The sequence below is a fragment of the Microtus pennsylvanicus genome, chromosome 1, assembly GCF_037038515.1.
Source record: "Microtus pennsylvanicus isolate mMicPen1 chromosome 1, mMicPen1.hap1, whole genome shotgun sequence".
In the NCBI taxonomy this organism is placed as follows: Eukaryota; Metazoa; Chordata; class Mammalia; order Rodentia; family Cricetidae; genus Microtus; species Microtus pennsylvanicus.
In genome coordinates, this window is record NC_134579.1 from 204,886,419 (window position 1) to 204,906,606 (window position 20,188).

The window sequence follows — 20,188 nt, forward strand, 5'->3', positions numbered from 1 at the left end:
CAACATCAAACTAAATAGAGAAAAACTCCCAGCGATTACATTGAAATCAGGAACAAGACAAGGTTGTCCACTCTCTCTATATATCTATTCAATATAGTTCTTGAGGTCCTAGCTAGAGCAATAAGACACCAAAAGGAGATCAACAGGCTACAAATCAGAAAAGAAGTCAAACTCTCACTGTTTGCTGATGATATGATAGTTTACATAAACAATCCGAAAAATTCTACCAAGGAATTTCTATGACTCATAAACACTTTCAGTACTGTAGCAGGATATAAGATTAACTAAAAAAAAAAAAATCAGTAGCCCTCCTGTACACAGATGATAAAAGGGCTGGGAAAAAAATGAGAGAATCAACACCTTTCACAATAGCCACAAATAGCATAAAATATCTTGGAGTAACTCTAACCAAACAAGTGGAAGACTTGTATGACAAGAACTTTAAATCTTTAAAGAAAGAAATTGAAGAAGACACCAGGAAGTAGAAAAATCACCCATACTTTTGGGTAGGCAGAATTCACATATTAAAATGACAATCTTACCAAAAGCAATCTACAGATTCAATAAAATGCCCCATCAAAATCCCAACAAAATTCTTCACAGTCAAAAGAACAGTACTCAACTTCATAAGGAAAAGCAAAAACACCCAGGCTAGCCAAAACAATCTTGTACAATAAAAGAACTTCTAGAGGCTTACAATCCCTGACTTCAAACTACTACTACTACTACTACTACTACTACTACTACTGCTGCTGCTGCTGCTGCTGCTGCTGCTGCTGCTGCTGCTGCTGCTAACTACTACTACTACTACTACTACTACTACTACTACTGCTGCTGCTGCTGCTGCTGCTGCTGCTGCTGCTGCTGCTGCTAACTACTACTACTACTACTACTACTACTACTACTACAGCCTGGTATTGACATAAGAAGAGAGAGGAGGACCAACGGAACCCAATAAAAGATTTGGATATTAATCCACACTCCTTCAAACACCTGATTTTTGACAAAGAAGCAAAAAATATCAAATGGAAAAAAGAAAGCATATTTAACAAATGACTGGCATAACTAGATATCAACATGTAGAAGAATGAAAATAGACCCATATCTATCAACATGCACAAAACTCAAGTCCAAATGGATCAAAGACCTCAACATAAAGCCAGCCACACTGAACCTTATAGAAGAGACATTGGAAAGTACACTTGAACGCATTGGCACAAGAGACCACTTCCTAGATATAACCCTAGCAGCACAGACACTGAGAGAAACAATAAATGGGACCCCCTGAAACTAAGAAGCTTCTGTAAAGTAAAGGACACAGCCAACAAGACAAAACAACAGCCTATAGAATGGAAAAAGATCTTCACTATCCCCACATCAGACAGAGGTCTGATCTCCAAAATATACAAAGAACTCAAGAAATTGGTCATCGAAAGAACAAATAATCCAAATAAAAATAACAGACCTAAACAGAGAACTCTCAACAGAGGAATCTAAAATGGCTGAAAGACACTTGTTCAGCATCCTTAATCATCAGAGAAATGCAAATCAAAACAACTCTGAGATTCCATCTTACACCTGTAAGAATGGCCAAAATCAAAAACACTGATGACAACTTATGCTGGAGAGGTTGTGGGGAAAAAGAAACACTTCTGCATTGCTGGTAGGAATGCAAGCTGGTATAGCCCCTTTGGATGTCAGTGTGATGATTTCTCAAAAAATTAGGAAACATCCTTCCTCAAGACCCAGTAATAGCACTTTTGGGTGTATATCCAAAGAATGCTCAATCGTGCCACAAGGACATGTGCCCAGCTATGATCATAGCAGCATTGTTTGTCATTGCCAGAACCTGGGAACAACCTAAATGCCCCTCGACTAAAGAATAGGTAAGGAAAATGTGGTACATTTACATAATGGAATACTACACAGCATAAAAATAACAACACAAAGTTCAAAGCCGAATCCGTGGCGCAGCAGAGAGGAAAGAGGCCCCTGTGCCGTGGGGCCGCACTCAGGGGCGGAGGCAAAAAGCCACATGTTAGGGCACCAAAATGATGGGGCATAAACGACCAGCAAATAGGATTAATCAGGCTAACTTTAATATCAGCTTTATTAAGGGGAAGAAGGGAATAACTTACAAAACCAAGGTTCCAACAAAGAGCAGGAAACAGAAGGGGAGGCAGGAAGCACATCTGCAACATTTATAAGTAAATATTAGTCCAAGGGGATCCCACCCTTCAAGCAAGGTGATTGGCTAGGCTTCCCCTACACAATATCTTGAATTTTGCGGGAAACTGGATAGAGCTAAAAAACATTATTTTGAGTGAGGTAATCCAGACCCAGAAAGACAATTTTCAAATGTACTCACTCATAGGTGGTTTTTAAACATAAAGCAAAGAAAACCAGCCTACAAACCATAATCCCAGAGAATTTAGACAACAATGAGGACACTAAGAAAGACTTACATAGATCTAATCTACATGGGAAGTAGAAAAAGACAAGATCTCCTGAGTAAATTGGGGGCATGGGGACCTTGCAGGAGGGTTGAAGACGGTGAGTGGGGGAGGAGAAGCAGGGAAGGGAGCAGAGAAAAATATAGAGCTCAATAAAAATAAAAAAAGAGTGTTGTCTTAGTTGGTTTATACCATGTGGGTCTCTTAAGATGATGGTGAAATTATGTAGTATGCATTTTTTTTAACTTTAGTAAAGATGGCTCCCAGGCACATGAATTTTTTATCCTGATGAAGCATCAGCTAAGATCAAGACAAACCATGTGGCTGTTATTAAAAAAATATATTTTATACATTATAATCTAGTAGACCTAATTTTTAAAATAAGAGCTGAATCATATATATATATATATATATATATATATATATATATATATATATATAATGCTATAGTAAATAAAATTTGCCTAGGTATAGATTTAACTATCTGCCTTTTGTTACAAGTTTTATGTTAAATTTAAACAGATGTTTTAAGCATATCCAATGAACTTATAAATTTTGAGATAAAGAGTATATAGAACACAGAGATACCTCTATTATCTATGTGCTAATTTAACATGAGGTCAGTTACTATTGAGCCTTAATCTCTTTTTGGGAGGGGGGGATAACTATTTTGAGTGAAGGTGTGCAAACAGGAGATTCAAAGCTATCCATTATGACATGAAGACTCTGATTTTTCTTAGTCAATCCAGTAAATTGTCACTCAAATTTAAATAAATAGCAAAGTCAGTTAAATATTTAATGGCTGAAAAACATCCAATTAAAGTTGATTGATTATGGCAAACTTCTGCTTTTGGGCTATATCTCCTGTGATGTGTACAAAATTCAAGGCACCTTTGGAATTTGTATATAGAATGCATGCTCCTTGTCCTTTCAAAAAATCATACATAAAAGAACTAAAAGCAATATATTTTAGATTTTTAAAAATCATAAATTTATATGATTTTAGATGTAATTTTAGGTGATGCCTGTAGGGTATCTTTAAAAATCTTTAAGAGGAAAAATTTTGGATAATTATCTACAGGATTCAAGTAACATGCCAATATAACCTGTCTATTATTATCAGTGTGAAACAAATAATTCACCTAATCTTTATCTAGCAGCATAGTGGTTTCTATAGGATCTTATTAGTAAGGGATTATTTTGAGTTACCTCTTCAGCACCTACATTATTTAACAAATTAATAGCCTACTCTGTATTAGATATTACATTTGTTGTAGAATTTAACTGACAGATTTAAGAAAAACAGATAAGAGCATTCCTAATAATATGACCCAAAAGTTTTAAATTTGCTTTTGCCAAGAAAACTAAGCGTTTTTTTTCTTTTTATTTATTTGTTTATTTATTTATTTAAGATTTCTGCCTCCTCCCTGTCACCACCTCCCATTTTCCTCCCCCTCTCCCAATCAAGTCCCCCTCCCTCATCAGCCCAAAGAGCAATCAGGGTTCCCTGCCCTGTGGGAAGTCCAAGGACTACCCACCTCCATCCAGGTCTAGTATGGTGATTTTTTAAGTAGTAATTAGATGACCAGGAGAAGGTAACATCCTCTATATAATACATGACAAATACCTCTAGAAATGTAAGTAGCAGTGGCTTAGTGTTTCACGATTTGACTGCAGTTGTCTCTGTACTGTAAATTGTACTTTTTTATTATTGGGGGTGGAGACAGTGTTTCTAATTTTTTTAATCCCTTGAAGGGACCATTGATAATGTTTTATTCCCATTAATAGGTTTTCTGTGTCTTGATAGTAGGTTTCTCTGCTGACTCAGAGAACACTTTGGATGGAAGGATTTGGGCTACTGGCAACTTTACAGTAAGAGCTAACACAGCTGCCAAAAATGTGGATGGAACTGGTCTTTTTGGCAACTTTTCTTTGTTGGAGATTCGCTGAGAGGAAGGGGGTTGGAGAGAGAGAAATGAGGTTTTCTGGATCAAGCAGAGTGAGCTGGAGATTACAGTCAAACACCCACTATGAGGGAAAAAGAAAAAGAAATATTTTCCATAAAAGAATCTTTAACATTGAGTTATTTCTGCTATAAAGAAAAACAAAATCTTTTAAAGAAAAATCAAGCAAACAGACAAAAAATTAAGTCCTGACGTGAACACGATTAATAACTCAGAGAGAGTAATTGGGGTTTAACCTAAAGATCTGTAAAGCATAGCATCCAGCTCTTAATAATGAAGCATGAGTAATAAAGCCCAGAGAAAGAAATTAGCATTCAACCGGAAGATCCAAAAAGCAAATAAGCCAGTCTGTTGCAAGGAGCTGCTTGTTCATCCCTGCTGTCTAGAACCGAAACAATCATACAGCAACTATGTTATTTAAAAACACTGCTTGACCCATGAGCTCTAGCTTCTTATTGGGTAATCTCTTACATATTAATTTAACCCATTTCTATTCATCTGTGTATCGACACATGACAGTGGCCTACCAGCTAAAGTTTTTAGCATCTGTCTCAGGGGACTCTATTGCTTCTCTGTGACTCTGCCCTTCTTTCTCCCAGCATTCAGTTTAGTTTTTCCCACTTACCTAAGTTCTGTCCTGCTATGGATTCAAAGCAGTTTCTTTATTCATTAATAGTAATCACAGCATACAAAGGGAAATCCCAAATCACCAGTCACCAGCTGATGCCTCAACCTCAGTCCAAAATTGGCAGTCCTGCCTTCAGGAATCTCAGAATGAGACTGTGTCTAAGAGCTATCTCCTCCCATTTTATAATCTTCTCTAGAGCTGGGATTAAAGGCATGCACCAGTAGGATTAAAGGATGCCATGGCTGGTTTTTATGGCATCTAGTTGGCTACTGGAATTAAAGTATGTTACCACTGCCTGGTCTGCAAGCCTGATCAATGGGGCTGTTTTACTCTCAGATTTTCAGGCAAGCTTTATTTACTAAAATACAAATGAAAGGCCACTACATTGAGGCAGTCCAGCTAGCTGTTGTTGCAGTGTTGGAGTTCCACATGTAATTTCTCGGGACTTACTCTGCTCTACCAGACCCCGGCAGTCCTACAAGCTGCAGACAGGAAGTCTCTGAAATGCAGAAAGATGACTCACGAGAGTCAGAGTCTAGCTCTAACTAATGTGAAGCTTCAGCAGTCAAAGAAGTCTCCTTTGGCTAGATGCCAAGACCTGCCAAGATGTGTGGCAGAAAAAGTCGTTTTTTATAAATCTCCTGACATGTTCCAAGCAATACATTATGTACTGCAGCTTGTAAAATGATTAACATGGATTTTATCCCCCATTTCATGGGCTATGCATATAAAGTTGATGTTCTGAATATTTATCTTCCTTGAGATCTCAACAAAGATCTCAATAATTGTACAAAATGTTTTGTCTCAAAGGACTGAGAAGGCCCATGTTATTAGCTCTCTCACTTACAGTCTCAACCCCTTGGGTGAGAGGACCGAGTTTCCTGATTTCTATTTAAAGAAAACTTTTCTTATCTTCTCTGAGGGTCCCACATGCCATGTTGTGGCAGCAGCTGTGGTGACTTCCCTGCAGGCTTTACAGCAGAAACAGGGGAAAGGATCCATGAAGAAACAAGAATAAAACTTGACTATCAATTTTATTGTAACTGCTGCTGGACCAGGACTTCTAAAGTTTGCCCCAGATCATCTTACTTTAGCCATATTTAAGCACAGCACAATTTTTGAAGGAAGTATTCAGAGAACAGCCAATTCAGTCCCAAGGGAGCAACAATTTAAGACATGTTTGCTTTGAAATGCCTTGCAGAGTCCATCTGGCTTCTTTTGCAAGAATGGTTACTATTGACACAGAGATAGTGCCCAGGATTTATAGTCTGAAGGGAATGACTGAGATAAACATAATGTCTGTAGGTATCAGGATTGACCTGGCCCTAAGATAACATAGAAGTCACTTAAGCTTTTATAAAGCATGTGTGACATCATTCATAAAAATAGACGTTATGCTCTAAAAGCAATGCTCAAGATTTTGGGAAGTGCTGCATGGGAGCAGGCAGCTTGTTCTTCCTGGCTGCCCAACTAACTTAACCCAAAATAATCACACAGAAACTGTATTCATTAAATCACTGCTTGGCCCATTAGCTCTAACTTCTTATTGGCTAACTCTTACATTTAACCCATCTCCATTAATCTGTGTGTCACCACGAGGTCATGGCCTACCAGCAAAGTTTCAGCACGTCTATCTCTGATGGTAGCTCCATAGTGTCCCTCTGACTCTGCCCTTCTTTCTCCCAGCATTCAGTTCTGTCTTCCCTGCCTGCCTATGTTCTACCCTATCATCAGGCCAAGGCAGTTTCTTTATTCATTAATGGTAATCACAGCACACAGAGGGGACTCCCACACCAGAGAAGAAGGTCTTGGATAAGTAACGACATAAATTCTGAGAGATAAGGTAGAACATCCCTCATCTGAAAGCAAAGGATAACTAGGTTGTTAAAGGGCTTCATTCCTAGATTTCAGGTAGAGCAGCTTCACAGCTCATCCCTTTGAAGAGGTAAGCTATATGTCTAACTTTCCTGCTTCTCCAGTGCTTCTTTGTGTGCACAAGGCTTTTTGTTCTCTATGAAAGCATCACCATTGAAAAGCTACTTGCTTAAATAACAAATATTTATGCTCAGTCAAGATAATGCCCTTGTGTCTTCTTCTGAGTTTGTCGAGCTACTCACTACTTAAACCTGGGTCTTGACTGAGTCGAAACTTATTTAAAAATTGATTTTTGGTCAATCTCCAAGCAGTCACATGACTATTTCTTCTTCAGTACCAATCCAACTGTCATATTCCACATTTAATAGCTCATAACTGGGAGCCAAAATCAATTAAGATAACAGGGTAAAGGTGAAAGACAATGCTTAGGCCCTTGCTCCCAGGTTGTATATTTCTTTTGGGGACAGTGGGACATTTCTTAAGAGAGAACTATATATCTGGTAAGTTCTCTGTCCTTTTTTAAAAAATAATTCAAAATGAAGAGTTTCTTAGAATTTTGTGAGTACTGTAATTACATCGTTTCTACCCTCCTTCTGTCCTGTTATTTCATCATTTCTACCCTCCCGTTGTCCCCTCAACTCCTTGCCCTCCTTCTGTTGACTTTCTCTTATTCATGACCTCATCTTTAATCATTATCATTGCATAAAATACACACAGACACACAACATTTAGTAGTGCTGGTATGTCTGTGAGTTGATGATTGATCACTTGTAATTGGATAACCTTTTGGAGGACTGGTGGTTGGAGAAGGTCCTTTTCCACTCTCTCAGCAATCACTGGCAGCCCATAGCTTGTCAAGTAGAGTCAGGGCCCTATAAAATTTCTTCTATGCACAAGGCATGTCAATTGATATTGCCATTATGCAGGTGGTCCTTAGACAGTCATATTGTCAAGATTTCATGGGTATGGCATCCCTGGGATGGCTAGGAGACACTGGCCTTAAGCATTCTGGTCCTCTGCCTCTTAAAAATCTTTCCATCACTTTCCTCCAGTATTTCCCGAGTCTTAGGTGTAGGCTTTGCACTGTAGATGTATCAGGTTTGGTTGGGCACACAAGGTCACTTATTCTCTGCATTTCAAACACATGTAAATCTTCATAACAATCTCTGTTCGCTGCAAAACAATAGCAGCTTTTTGATGATATGGAGAGATGCTCTTTATTTTTCTTATATATTAATATACCTTTCCCCATTTTCCTTCCTTTCTTTCTTCCTTCCTTTTTTTTTTTCTTTTTTGAGAGGATGTCTCATTAGGTAGATTTGGCTGTCCTGGAACTTGCTATGTAAACCAAGCTGACCTTGGCCTCAGTGATCCTTGGACTTCTGCTTCCCAAATTCTGGGATTACAGGTATATGCCAACAGCCCTGGCCATAGAGATACACTTGCCTGTGGGAGGGTACAAGGATATGTATTTAAAATATAATTAGAATCTGTGTTGGTATAGGAATATGACAGTTTTAGGTGCTCCTCCAGGGTCTATGACCTCTCCAGCTCATGTGTTCTCTTGATCAGAGAGACCTTGGGCAGAACTTAGCTTGAATTTTAACCAGCATGCATTCTGGGAAGATGAGGGAGGCCATCAGAGAGGGAAGTATCTTCAGTAGTTCCAAGGGAAGCTGCATTGTGGGAAAGAGCCCGTCTTGTTCCAGAAACTGGGAAAAAGAGTAGAAGAAAACCAAAAGAGCCACGAGGCTCCACCCAAACCTCTCCAAGCAATCCCTTGACACCTCACACTCCCAAGGGGTTGTTTGAAGCTCAGTCCTCTCACAAAGTGCTTCCTCCATGGACAAACCTTTCAATAGACTCTGACATGTACAGAAACCTTAAAGATATAAACAGGAGTAAGTTAATGCATATTTCCTTTTCTAATTGTAAAAACCAGAACTTCACACTCTACTTGATTCTACATGTGAACAGAAGGTTGAAGTGTGTGGTCAGATATGGCAATGTTGGGAGACAAAACTATGCATGTGATATCCATTCAGAATGTCAACTAAATAGAAGGTGAGAACAACCATGGTGGTTGCATTGTTCTTTGTCTCCTAGATTTGGAGTGAGGGTGAGGGTTGTTTACCAACAGGATGTGCAGTTCTTAGTGTGTCTGAGGAGGCCAGGAATGCCACATCAGACTTTCATTTTCTCTAGCCCTGTTTCACATTCCTGCTGTAATTTCTCAGCTTTTCTGAAAGCCTCTAAGGGAACGAGTATGTGGTGAGTTAGAGAGCATACCCCAAGGTCTGGACTGTACAGTATTCCAGAAGGAGCCTGTGAGGGTTGGAAGAGAGGGGTGGTGATCCAGGATCATCAGCTCAGGTAGGAGCATCCTTCCTTCCTGGTACTGTAATCCTCTGTCCCCTTAAGATCTGTTGTTCAATCACCAAAACTCCTGGGCTGTACTCCAACACTGTGGGCTCAGAGCCAAGGTGCACTTAATGAGCTTGGTGATTGGCAGAGATCATGGTATTCCTTCTCTAAACTCAGCCTTAGATGTGAAGGGCACTGTAATAAACACTAGCTTCTTGCTGATGACATTCAGGAAAATTTCAGAATCAGGGCTGTGACCTCAGGCTGTTCAGGTTTTGTCTGTCACACTCCTTCACTTTTTGTCTTAGAGGTTTTGTGGTTACATCAGCAACCAGGAGTGGCTCTGGAAGGCTCAAGTCCTCTCCTGAGAGGCCATGGCACCTGGACAGAAGCTGAGCTGCCTGGGCTCTGTGGCTCTGGTGTCCCCAGGCCTCCTGTTCCATGTGGTCTTTTCCCCATACAAAGTGACTGCTGCCCAGGAGACCCAAAGCAGCTGAAGCATGGTAGAAAGTCAGGAATAAAGTCAGTGCTTTTGGCCTGTGCAGCAGTCATTACCTGCAGCCAGAGAGGAAGTATTAGTGACTGTTTGAGGGGTTTCTTCACATCCTCCCAGTCCCTGTCCAAGTACCCAAGCTTGGCTGGTCTTGCCTTCCACTAACTCCCACCAACACCCCTCTCCCCCGACTCTGCCTTGTCCTACCCCTACTGTTTAGGGCTGCACACAGATTATTTCCTTCTTTTTAGCCCCAATTTTAGGGCCCTCTCTGCTCTGCTGGCAGCCCTCAAACTCTCACTGGCTGCTTTCCTCCTTTACCCCTTTATCTTGACCCTACAACCCCTATACCTCAATGCCTTATTCTCTCCCCAAGCCATCCTCATTCCCCTCTTGACCTTTTAATGTGGTGTGGTAGTGCCTTTTATCCTATTCCTTACCATACTCTCATTTCTGCCTTCAATTTCTCTGTACCCTTGTGGTCCTTACCCTCTTAGCTCTCTCCTCCCTCTCAAACCTCAGCTCCACTACAGCCCACACTGCCTTAGTCTCCTCCTCCCATCCATCCTTCCCTTGCTTCACTCTCTACCCTTACCACAACAACACCGTGTTCCCTGGATGCTCTTGCCACCTTTGGTCTGGCTCACCATGCCTGCACTCTTAGCCTTGTTCACCTTCACACAGCTGCCTTGGATTCCAACACAGTCCTCACCCATTCTCTACATTGACCCGTCCCAGCAGCCTCCCCTCCCTTTAGGCCTCCCCGTATTCTTCTTCATTTCCCTCCTCTTTTCTGTTGCTTCACTGCCTCCACTCCAGACCTTCCTCCCAACTCCTCCTCCTAACACCCCTTTCCAATTCTTCTTGGACGTCATGGCTGCCCTTCTCTCATCCAAACTCCTTCTCATTATATTCTTTTCCATATTCCCTCTTACCCCCTCCAGTTGTCTCTCACCCGACTCCCCTGTCCCTCTGTAACCTGTCTGGAAGAAATGTAGATATTCTTGCCTTTAATTGCAACACTGAAGAAACAGAGGCATAATGATATCTATGATTTCAAGGGCAGCCTGGTCTACAAATTCAGTTTCAGGACATCCAGGGATACACGGAGAGACCCTGTATCAACAACCCAAAGCAATAAGCTAAACAAAAATAAACACAAAAATGAAACAAAAAATAAAGAATGAAATAAAAGCAGATAGACTAAAGATTACTCGAGTCTCTCCATCTACAGAGTATGGAAACACTAGACCTCAAGGAGCCTAGAATTTCTCTAGGAATCTCATGCTGGAGTGCTGTGGGGCAATGGTCTTGCACTTTGTACTGGTTTAATAAAATGTTGATTGGCCAGTAGCCAGGCAGAAAGTATAGGTGGGGCATCCAGAACAGGAGAATTCTGAGAAGAGGAAAGGCTCAGTCTGCAGGTGTCACCCAGGCACAGAGGACACAAGATGAGAATGCCTCACTGATAAAAGTTACCACGCCATGCCATGTGGATAACAGAGACAAGAATTATAGGTTAATGTAAGATATAACAATTAGTCAATAAGAAAGCCTGAGCTAATAGGCCAATCAGTTTATAATTAATGTAGACATCTGTGTGTTTCTCTGGGACTGAACGGCTATGGGACATGACAGAACCCCCCCCCCACTAACACTTGGGTAAGGAGAGGGCTGCAGGCAGAGGGACAACTTGTGTCCTGGGAAGAGATGTCACACACTTCTAATGACCTGTCAGATCACTTTTCAGACTGAGGGGGAGGGGGACTGAGAATAGGCCACAGGTGGACAGGACCACAGCTTGACTGAATGACTTAGATGTACAAATCTTTGGCTTTCTATCGGAACCATATCTTACTGAGGGACACAAGGACAGACTAAGACATTCGCTTCATCTCTGTCCCTCCTCCCAGTGTGTGCATGATTGACAAACTGATTTTATTTACATGTTCTCATACAAGAGGTTGACATCACTACCATAAAAGACAGGGTCTGAGGGGGACCCACTGTCCTCACAGAACACATCATTCCTTGGTTGGACTTTCTTAGTCCCTACAGTTGGATAATGTTCTTGTTTTCATTTCCAATATCACTTTGGCAGTAAGAGAAGCTTTTAGAATTAAGTATTGTCCCTATAAAGCCTGATTCACTCAATTTCAGGAAAGATAGAGGATTAATGTCTTTGTTTATTTTTGAGATTATATTTTAATTAAAATATATCCCATTCCCTTTCCTCCCTCAAAACCTTCCCATATACGCCTCTTTGCTCTTTTCTCAAATTCATGGTCTCTTTTCCATCAATTGCTATTGTGTGCATATATATACTTGTATATATGTATATATCCCCAAATAGAACCTGTTGAGTCTATATACTGTTACATGTATGTATGTTTTCAGGACTAACATTTGGCACTGGGCAACTAGTTGTTGTGCTCTTCTCTGGGGAAAGCTACCTCCCCTTCTCCCATCTTTACTCATTTGCCTGTAGGTCTCTGGTAGGGTTGAGTCATCCTGGGCTCCTCCTACCCAAGCAGTTGGTGTGGTCATTGCTCTCCTCCTTGTTCAGGTCACATCAGCTCACAGTCTGGTTGGTGAGACTTCACTGTAGTGGCTTCTGATGCTACTCACAGCAAAGTCCCTGCTCCTCTGGCTCTTACAATCTTGCCAGTCCACAGTCTGCAATACCCTCCGTGCCTATGGTAAGGGAGAGGTTTTTAGATGTAACCACTGGGACTGGACTCCATAGCACTGCATGTTGATTGGTTGTGGTTTTTCTGTAACCATCTCTGTCCTAAAGAGAAGTTTTCTGGGTGGGTATTGAATCCTACACTTCATTTGCAATGCCCTGTGTTTCATCCCCATCAACCACAGAGAAACTTTTGAGGTCTAGATCAAACACTTAATAGAGGAGCTATTTGGGAGAGAGTAGGGGTTCAGAAAAGAATTGAGAAGAATTTTCCATGCACTCTGTGAAGGTTCACTCTGTCAACCTGACACAGCTCTGAACTGGACTGTAACTATAACTGAATTGGAATTAGGTGCCAAGTAAAGCCTTTCTCCTCCATGTTGCTTTTGGTCATGGTGTTTTGTCACAGTGACAGGAACAAAATCAGGCAGAAATTGGCCCCAGAGAAGTGGGCTATTTCTGTGGTAACCTAATTGTGTTGCTTTGGGGATGAGGACTTTGGAATTCAGGGCTGGAAACACTATTGAATACTCTCTCAGTGTTTAATGGGCCATTATCGTGAATCCTTGGAAAATAAGAATTCTGACATTAATGTGGATAGCGAGTTCCAGAGGTTCCTGAGCAGGGGGAGAAAGGGCTTTATTAGGAATTGGGATGAGGCTATTAGTGTAGTATTTGGTCTAAAAATCACTATTGCCTGATCAGGTTAGGGCTGAGGAAGCATTTGTGGTCTATAACAGAGCACCACCATTGAGGGACAACAGGAAAGAATTTCCCCAGGTTCAGCACATAGATATATGAATCAGTGGGACCAGGTGATATCTTGACCTGTCAGCTGAACTTGGTGTGTTACTAGTTTTGAAGTCATGAAAGATACAAGATTGACAGACTAATCTACATTGCATATTAGCATTTTCGAGTAAAGACAGGGCTATACTCTGACTACCTATCTCAAAAGCAAAGAAAAGAAGAAAGAAAGAAAGAAAGAAAGAAAGAAAGAAGAGAGAAAGAAAGAAAGAAAGAAAGAAAGAAAGAAAGAAAGAAAGAAAATACCCCAACAACAGTCCATGAGAACTACTATTTCTCCATATCCAAATCCTTGAAGATATTTATTTTGTAGTAGCCACCCTAACACACACGGATGCCCCTCACTGTTATCTTGAGTTACATATTCTAAACACCGTTGAATGTTTTCATGTGCTTATTGATCATTTATGTATCATCTTAAGGTAAATGTCTTTCCAAGTCCATTTCTCATGTTTTAGTTATATTATCTGCTTTATGCTGCTAACATGATATCTTAAATGGCAGAGACATTAATTACATAATGACAAAAGGATATGTTCAATAGCAGCACATCACAGTCATAAACATCTGCTTATTTAAATGAATAATAATTTGAATGAAGCAAATGTTATGACTGCAGTGAGAAATGCATAGCAGCATGGTGACCGAGGTTTTAATTCCTTGCTTTTGTTGTCTTTATTTATTTATTTTTCTTTTCTGAGACCATTCAAGGCTGGCCTTGAAGTCACAGAGATCCACCAGCCTTTGCCTCCACAGTATGGGATTAAAATCATGTGCCTCCACCCCGGTCCAATTCCTCGCTTTCAATAATGGAAAGAACAACCAGATTTCTGTAAGGAAACAGGATGTGGACCTCTACTGTGAACCATTCTGACTCCAAACTATATAACCTATATTATTTTCTTATGATCATGCTTGCCATTTCTCAAAATCATTTATTTCATGTACATTCATGTTTTTCTTGCATATATGTCTGTACAAGGGTGTCCATCTTCTGGAGCAGGAGGTACAGGCAATTGTAAGCTGCCATGTGGGTGCTGGGAATTGAACTTGGATCTTCTGGAAAAGCAACCAGTGTTCTTAACCTCTGAGCCATCTCTCCAGCCCCACAATATTATTTTTAATCTGTACATAGAATATTTCCCAGGATAGACATTGCCAAAGTATATAATAATTAAATAAGGTTAAGATTAAAACAATATAAACTGTATTAATATATTAATATAAATTATATATAAATTATCTTATTTTATAAATTAATATAATTTATACATTAATATTTTACTATATAATAATATATTAATTATTTTTAATAATAATTTTATATGTCAATATTTTATTATGTATCAATGACAACCTCGTCTGAAGAGTGATTTCCAGAATAGCCAAAGATACACAGAGAAACCCACTCTAATAAAACCAAAAATAAAAAATAAAATAAAATAAATAAATGGAGTTTAAAATAAAGCCACGTAAAGATGGAAAATACACAGAGAGTCTAGATACTGTATGTTATTGTGTTGTCTTAGAATTGTTTTTTTTTTTTTTTTTTGGTTTTCCGAGACAGGGTTTCTCTGTAGCTTTGGAACCTGTCCTGGCACTAGCTCTTGTAGACCAGGCTGGTCTCGAACTCACAGAGATCCGCCTGCCTCTGCCTCCCGAGTGCTGGGATTAAAGGCGTGCGCCACCACCACCCGGCTTGTCTTAGAATTGTTTGATGACTGAGGAAGGAGTAAAGCTGCTAAAAGACATTTGATTATAAATGCTGCAGGACTAATCCAACATATATATTTTGAAAATGTCTTGAGTTAAAAACCTAAGTAAAAAGATATGTTACTTTGGAGAAGAGGTTTTGCTTTTGTTTCCACAGGAAATAAGAAGCCTTAGATTTATTGCAAGTTAAGAAAAATCAGGTTTGATCAAGGAAGACATCCTGAAAAATCTCCGATAGGACCAGATGGCACAGATGATCCAACATTTCAGAGGACCTGTGTTGGCGTTTCCTCTGAGTTCTATATCCAGAACAGTCTCAAGACTGCTGGCTGAGATGGTCAAGCCTCACAGAATATTCTTGTCAGGACTTGATCATAATCCTAAATTTTCTTTAGATCCCCATAAGATTATCAACACCCCAATCAGCAGGAAGTAGCCTAGAAAACTATACCCATAACTACCCCACACACAAAAAATGGATTCTGGATATTTGTCTTTTTTTATACTGTTGATGATAGTTGTTTTGGATAATGGTCAGGAAAAATGCTAAACAAAGGAGATTAGATTTAGAGTTCTTGTTTGAAAGGAAAAACGTGGAAATACTATGGGACAATGGTCTTGTACCCATGTAAAGATTTGTCACTTGTATTTATTTAATAAAATGCTGATTGGCCAGTAGCCAGACAGGATATATAGGTGGGGCAACCAGAATAGGAAAATCTGGGAAGAGGAAAAGTTCAGTCTACAGTCATCACCCAGATGCAGAAGAAGCAAGATGAGAATGCCTTGGTGATTGATAAAAAGGTACCAAGCCACATGGCTAACACAGACAAGAAATATGGGTTAGTGTAAGAGATAAGACTTAATTAATAAGAATCCTGAGCTAATTGGCCGAGCAGTGTTGTAATTAATATAGTGTCTGGGTGGCTGATAAATGAACGAACAGTCTCTGCCAACACTGGAGCATCCCTGTTGGGAAGCACAGTGAGAAGGGCCAGAAAGAATGGCACTGGCAATGCTGGCAGTTCAGGGATGGTGATTGTTCAAGGCTGGGGTGGGGTTAGGACACTGTGTTCTTAAATCCCAGGAAATATGGTACAGAAAAATCCCATCAAGTAGAGTGGTCAAAAGGCAGTAGCATCAAGGACAGTGGTCCATTGATGAGTAAGGGGGGCCCACTTTGAAGACTAACTGCTTAAGGGGGTCATGGCTAAGATAACATCAAGATTCTAAATATAGATAGATGGTTAGACAATCCAGATGTGTCTGGATTTTAATATTTAAAGACAAAACAGATAATCAAGAAGGTGAAAGCTGCTGTCACATGAAAACCTCGACTCCTGTGCTCATGTTTAATCTGAACCATTGGGGCTAGAGAGGTGGTACAGTGATTAAGGGCATTGTTCTTGAAAAGGATGTAGGTTTGATTCTCAGCAACCTCACATGGTGGCACACTACTGCCTGTAACTCCAGTTCTAGGAGATCTGATGCCTTCTTTTGACTTCTGATTGCACCAGGAACATATGTGGTGCACATACATACATGCTGTTAAAAGAAAATAAATCTAAAAACAATTAAAGCTGAACCACCTCCAATACAGACTGAGATTATCTTTTTAGGAGGACTGATATGGGAGAGACTTTTGTTTTGTGTTGATTTCATTGGTTAAATAAAGAAACTGCCTCGGCCCTTTAATAGGACAGAAAATTAGGTAGGCGGAGTAAACAGAATAGAATGCTGGGGAAAAGAAGCCGAGTCAGACAGTTGCCATGATTCTCCCACCTGACACAGACTCAGGTTAAGATCTTTCCTGGTAAGCCACATCTCGTGGTGCTACACAGATTATTAAATATGGGTTAAAGCAAGATGTGAGAATTAGCCAATAAGAGACCGGAACTAATGGGCCAGGCAGTGTTTAAATGAATACAGTTTCTGTGTAATTATTTCTGGTAAAGCTAGCCGGGTGGCGGGAAGCAGCCCACCACAGCTCATACAACAGAGGACCAATCATGTCCAAACAAAAATGACCATTAAGCCCCACAGCAAGTCCACTCATTCTTTCTGTATTGCTTCATTACTGCCCTGTCACTCAGATACTAACCCCGAGATGCTATTGTGGATGTCTGGTGTGGTTATTAGAATGAACCTGTCTTTTATAGAGTATGGTGTTTGAATACTTGGTTCCCAGTTAGGGGCAACTGTTTGGATACGTTTAGGAGGTATGGCCTGGCTGAAAGAAGTATGTCACTTGGGGTGTGGCTTTGAAACCCATTCCTGTTTCTTCATCTCTGGACCATGCTTAAGGTTTATGATGTGGGCTCTCAGCTGGGCATGATTTCACAGGGCTCTAATCCTAGCACATGAGAGGCAGAGGCAGGTGGATCTTTCTGAGTTTGAGGCCAGCCTGTGCTCCATAGAAAGTTCTAGGACAACCAGTGAGTCCTTGTCTCATAAACTCAAACCAAACCTTACCAGAACAAGCTGAACTAAAAATATGTTTGCTCTAAGTTTGCACCTCCAGTCACAATGCCTGCCTGCTGCCATGCTTCCTGCTCGAATAGTGATGGTGGTTGTTGAGTCTCATGGTAACTGAAGTTGAGCCCAGTGGCACAAAGTTGTAATCCTAGCATTTGGTAAACTGAGGAATAGGAGGGATTGTTGCAATTTTATAATGTAGGCTAATGTGTGAAATCCTGCTTAAAACAACAATAATTAACTAAGAGGGAAAAAAGCAACAGGTATGTGGTTGTGGCCTTGTCCCTGGAAGCATCTACTGTCAGGTGCTGGAGGATACTTTAGGAAGGTGGGAAAGAAAGTTCAAGGACAAAGAGGTCCCAGAATGGTGGATGGAATCCACCAGGATTGTAAGGAATCCTGGGAAGACAGTCTTCAGAGAGTAGCATGCCTTAGGTCCAGTTGAGCTGAGACTGCCTCCCAGGGAGGTCTTGTACTGTACCTACCACATTCTGTCCTGGCGACAGGATTTTAGTCATCCTGTGACCCCTCTCTCCCCGACCCAGTGGTGATGAAGGCACGTGTCACAAGCACTCCCTTCTGCCACCTAGGGCTCAATATAACTTTTCCCCGAAGTTCTTTAATCAACAAAAGCCTGGGTGAGGTAGGTCCAGGAAGAGCCAGGAGGCTGGAGTGATGAAGAAGGGGACGAGATGTACCCAAGAACTTCCAGCTAGCCTAAGGGTATTGTGAACTTCCTGGCTTAGAGCCAGGTCTGTCTCCATTTCCCCAGCAACCCTCCATTTTGACCTTGGCAACTTGGTCCCCAAGTAACCGAGTAGAACCAAAAGGCTCAGATTGTGAGAATGATTGCACATGGACGTTAGTTCCTTTGCCATGGTTCCTTCCTGAGACCCGGCTACCTACAGATGTCACTGGAGCTCTGGAAAAAATGGGGGATTTCTCAGAACAGTCCCTCAGGGGGCCCCACAGAGAGATTTGCAATGCCCAGGGTAATAGGGCTGTGAGTTCAGTCCTTTAAGTGTTCCAATCATGCAGGATCCTAGTTCCTGTCTTTTCCTATATTTCTTCCAGGGATCCCTCTGGGCACTGTGGCTCTGGTCCTCCCTCCCTGGGAACCATGTTCCCCATCGCTCTTGGGCACTTGGAGCACTCGGACTGTGAATTGAGAGGGAGGACACTGTTGCCCTGGGCTCCCACACCACGCGGTCCCTTCACCACACTCAACACCAGCTGCGGCAGCTGCACCTTCAGCAACTCTTGGCAACAGAATCAGGAGAGATGTAGACAGAATAAGGTCGGTGCCTTTTGTTGGTTCTCTGCAGAATGCACTGGAATTTACCCGCACTTGTCCCTGTGCGGTTCCCACACCTACTGCAAAAAAAGTTTCCATCTTGTCCTCATCCGGTGGCCCTTAATTGTTATTTTAGCTTTTTTAAAATCAACGTTTTGTTTGGTTGTTTGTTTTTGTTTTCTTCAAGACAGGGTTTCTCTGTAGCTTTGGAGCCTGTCTTTGAACTCACTGTTTTAATCCATTGTGATTGTTATGCCTCCATATATGTCTTTTGATCATATTTATGGCTAATCCTTTGCCCCACTCCTTCCAGATCAACCCTTACCATCCCCTAACTTTGTAAAAAAAAAAGTAAATAAATAAAAATTACCTTTTCTAGGGACTGGAGATCTGGTATGGTTTAGTGGTTAAGCAAACTGGCTGCTCTTTCAACTAAACAAGGTTCAATTTCCTGAACCTACATGGTGGTTCACAACTGTCTGTAACTTCAACTCTAGAGAATCAGATGTTTCTTCGGCCTTCTGCCAGCATGCATGTACGTGGTGCACGTGCTTATGTGCAGGAAACCACCCATAAACAGAGGATAAAAGTAAACACTAGAGATGAATATACATAAAATAACAATAAATATATAAACTAAAGAAAGAAAACCTTACTACTGTAAACACTGACTAAGACATCTTCATGATGGCTCCTGAGCCTTGGGGGAAGGATATAGATGTCTCATTCATGGAATCTTTGTTGTCACCTCCAGAGGTGATAGACCAGGGGATTTCTGATTTGTTTCCTTTTGGGGTGGAGACGTCAGACCCCTCTGTAGCATTAGGCAGGAACTGATCAAAGGGAGCCTGGGGACCCAGAACTCATGTTGCACAGCCCTTAAGACAGTGGATCTCAACCTTCCTACATGTTTCCTTTAATAAGTTCCTCATATTGTAATAAGGTTATTAGATTATTTTGTTGCTCCTTCATAACTAATTTTGTTACTATTATGAATTGTAATGTAAATATCTAATATAGAGGATATCTGTTGTGTGACCCCTTTGAAAGGATCTGTGAATCCCAAAAGCAGTTGTGTCCCACAGGTGGAGAACCAGTGCCCTAGAAGCTCCTTGACCACCACATTCATCCCTGTTCCAAGGCACTCTGAGACCGCCATGGTCTTGAGGTCTTGCTCTGGAATTACATGAGATATCCGGAAATGTTGTGGAATACTCACCAGAGAAGGTTGCTCAGATATGGGTTTAAATCAACAAAAACTCTTTATTAGCTGGTCAGCAACTACACAGGGTGTGTGGGATTCCAGGGTAGCACCAAGCATTTCTCAGATAGAACTTTCAAGCACAAAAACTATGTTCTTGGTCAACATACTTTAGTGAACAAGAACAGTTAGCCAGAAGTGGAACTATAGAAGCCAAAAAGCAAGGTTAGTACAC

General features: G+C 40.9%; 1 long non-coding RNA gene across 1 annotated transcript in view; it reads left to right on the top strand.

Annotated features, from left to right (window-relative positions):
• Positions 1 to 20,188, top strand: part of LOC142835830 (uncharacterized) — a 34,655-nt gene that overhangs the window by 8,468 nt on the left and 5,999 nt on the right. Inside the window, exon 2 of the long non-coding RNA XR_012907942.1 lies at positions 18,533 to 18,755. This is a non-coding gene — a long non-coding RNA (uncharacterized LOC142835830). The remainder of the gene's footprint in view (positions 1 to 18,532; positions 18,756 to 20,188) is intronic.